The following is a 3,652-nucleotide window of genomic DNA, read 5'->3' as shown; positions in this document are numbered from 1 at the left end:
AGCTGGACTAACTTGCGGCATCGGACTCAGCCGAGGCTTAAGCGACGCTTCCCTCTCTTCTCCTCGCGTAGTTTGCCATTCTCGCTCATTCGCCGGTTGATCGATTCTCTCTGTTGATCGACGACTACGCTGCTTGCTCTCGTTCAGTAGACTTGATTGTTCAACAGAAGCGAACCTCTCCGCTCTCTCGCGGAGCTTCTTCAGTGCTCGTGAGTTTGTCCAGCGGCGTTTGTGCAGACGGAGTTGCGTGCTGGAAGCTCTCCGGGTTGACAGAGGCCAGACAGTTATGCATAACCCGAAACTATACGGCTCGGGAGATGTTGTTGATGTTGGTGTTACTCGGCTGTACAACCGTGTGGAGTTTGGATTGAAGGGAACGCACCGCTGAACACGCTGGAGTGTACGCGGAGCAAGTCTGGAACACATGTAGAACGAGAGGGGGCCGCTGCTTTGGGTAAACATTGTCCGGGTACGGAGGTTTAGTAGCAGCTACAGGAAGATTGATGTTTGCGAAGTGGTTTTACGAAGTCGGGGAATGGCAAAAAATGGGTTCACCTTCTTTTTTTGCTGCGCCGTAATGCGTTCCAGGGTTCTTTTCCCCCCTTCTGATGGGGGTTAATTTGGGGGAATATGTCGTATTTTGTCGTGCGTAACCATGAAAGTATACGTTTTAAAGAAATTAATTATCCGGGATATGTTGGTGGAGAGACACCCTTGAGAGATTGCAATCTCTGGAGTCGCCCTTCACCGCAGTGTTCTTCCTTGAACTTTGTGACTTTTTAAGTGCAAAAGATCGGAATCTACGCCCTGTTTGTGATGGAATTAGGAGTCAGACGGGTGCGGTAAATGGGTTCTTGAATAATGTTGACAGATCGACAGATAAATTTGCTCCATAGTAATTTAAACATCAGATTGAGCTGTATGGGAGTGTTTATTTGAGAATTTGCTAGTCATATTTAAAGTTTCAACTGAAATTTGTTTTAAAAACAACTTTTATGTTTGCATACTTTTCCCAGAAATCATAAACCCAGATTTGGACATCTATTTCCCGCTAAGAGCTCCACGTCTACGTTGTCCTTGATTTATTACGACGCCATGAAAGCTCCGTCAAATGAAAGAATCATTCGTCCAAATCGCGTAAAATCTCCATTCCGTGGACAGTGAGTACCCACTAGCAGCCAGCCAGATTCATTGCCCGGTCCGAAATGACCAGGAATGCACGACGATAATGCATCATCTGCTGTCTGCCAACTGATGACGGCTATCCCACGTCCACGGCCGTTGCATTTTCCCCGTTGGCCACCGGGAAAATACCATCAGCGCTGAACTAAAATCTAAATGCATCATGTCATTCGTACAGATATCAGTCCCTGAGAGCACCTAGAATTGCGAGATGACCGAACCGATGATGGGAACTAATGCACGCAGCAAGGTCGGGACGAATTCGCCGAAAACGCCGAATTTCGCGGTCAACAGTAGAACACACGCGAGTGCTGGTGGGCCAAATGTCCCGTGATAAAACTGAACGGCCAACGGTGCTGAAGATGATGATCGTGATGGTGATCCTGATGATGATTGGGGACAACGTAAGGCGATTTTGATGAAAAATTGTTCATTTATGGTAGTGGTGGATTAAGTGCAGAAGATGCACCGTCGAATAGAGTCATTTTGACCTTATTTTAGATTTTCGTAAAATTTCGTAAATTTAAAAAAATAAACTTTCTCCAAAATTTCTTAATTTAATTCCGTTTGACATGATAAACAACGCCTACTTAGTTTTTTTTATGATTCAAATCAGACAATTTACATAAAATTTCATAATTTCTTTAAAATCTATTGTTATAAATAAAATCTCTGGAGTTTTTTTTTAAAAGGACCTATAAACCAAATTTTAAATTTTTGCTTTTTGGTTGTTTTTAGAACCGTCTTGAGTCAGGGGTATTCAAAAACACCCAAAAAGCAAAAAAATGAAAATTTGGTTTATAGGACCTTTTCAAAAAAAAACTCCAGAATCTGTTTTTTTTTTCGACGGGCCACGCGGGGAAATTGCAAAAATCCAACTTTTTAAATTAAAACTACAACAATTTGAAAAGTTAAGTTTGCCTACGATCTTTTCAAATGTTACCCTAGAATTTAATCACTAATCACTTTTATTGCGTCCAGGAGAGATAAATTGGTCATTATTCCTTGCTAAAAACAAAAGTTTTTTTTGTGAAAATCGACGAAAATGCCATTTGGACCACCTTAACATGGCGCAGGCCATCCTAATGGCATGGTTTTTCGGATTTGGTTTTGGTTTTGGTTTCGGATTTGGTTTCGGTTTTGGTTTTGGTTTTGGTTTTGGTTTTGGTTTTGGTTTTGGTTTTGGTTTTGGTTTTGGTTTTGGTTTTGGTTTTGGTTTTGGTTTTGGTTTTGGTTTTGGTTTTGGTTTTGGTTTTGGTTTTGGTTTTGGTTTTGGTTTGGTTTTGGTTTTGGTTTTGGTTTTGGTTTTGGTTTTGGTTTTGGTTTTGGTTTTGGTTTTGGTTTTGGTTTTGGTTTTGGTTTTGGTTTTGGTTTTGGTTTTGGTTTTGGTTTTGGTTTTGGTTTTGGTTTTGGTTTTGGTTTTGGTTTTGGTTTTGGTTTTGGTTTTGGTTTTGGTTTTGGTTTTGGTTTTGGTTTTGGTTTTGGTTTTGGTTTTGGTTTTGGTTTTGGTTTTGGTTTTGGTTTTGGTTTTGGTTTGGATTTGGTTTTGGTTTTGGTTTTGGTTTGGTTTGGTTTTGGTTTTGGTTTTGGTTTGGTTTGGTTTTGGTTTTGGTTTTGGTTTTGGTTTTGGTTTTGGTTTGGTTTTGGTTTGGTTTTGGTTTTGGTTTTGGTTTTGGTTTTGGTTTTGGTTTTGGTTTTGGTTTTGGTTTTGGTTTTGGTTTTGGTTTTGGTTTGGTTTTGGTTTTGGTTTTGGTTTTGGTTTTGGTTTTGGTTTTGGTTTTGGTTTTGGTTTTGGTTTTGGTTTTGGTTTTGGTTTTGGTTTTGGTTTTGGTTTTGGTTTTGGTTTTGGTTTTGGTTTTGGTTTTGGTTTTGGTTTTGGTTTTGGTTTTGGTTTTGGTTTTGGTTTTGGTTTTGGTTTTGGTTTTGGTTTTGGTTTTGGTTTTGGTTTTGGTTTTGGTTTTGGTTTTGGTTTTGGTTTTGGTTTTGGTTTTGGTTTTGGTTTGGTTTTGGTTTTGGTTTGGTTTTGGTTTGGTTTGGTTTTGGTTTGGTTTTGGTTTTGGTTTTGGTTTTGGTTTTGTTTTGGTTTTGGTTTGGTTGGTTTTGGTTTTGGTTTTGGTTTTGGTTTTGGTTTTGGTTTGGTTTGGTTTTGGTTTTGGTTTTGGTTTTGGTTTGGTTTTGGTTTTGGTTTTGGTTTTGGTTTTGGTTTGGTTTTGGTTTGGTTTTGGTTTTGGTTTTGGTTTTGGTTTTGGTTTTGGTTTTGGTTTTGGTTTTGGTTTTGGTTTTGGTTTTGGTTTTGGTTTTGGTTTTGGTTTTGGTTTTGGTTTTGGTTTTGGTTTTGGTTTTGGTTTTGGTTTTGGTTTTGGTTTGGTTTGGTTTTGGTTTTGGTTTTGGTTTTGGTTTTGTTTTGGTTTTGGTTTGGTTTTGGTTTGGTTTTGGTTTTGGTTTGGTTTGGTTTTGGTTTGGTTTTGGT

The sequence above is a fragment of the Culex quinquefasciatus genome, chromosome 2, assembly GCF_015732765.1.
Source record: "Culex quinquefasciatus strain JHB chromosome 2, VPISU_Cqui_1.0_pri_paternal, whole genome shotgun sequence".
In the NCBI taxonomy this organism is placed as follows: domain Eukaryota; kingdom Metazoa; phylum Arthropoda; class Insecta; order Diptera; family Culicidae; genus Culex; species Culex quinquefasciatus.
The sequence above is the reverse complement of the archived record's forward strand: the minus strand, read 5'-3'. Positions refer to the sequence as shown.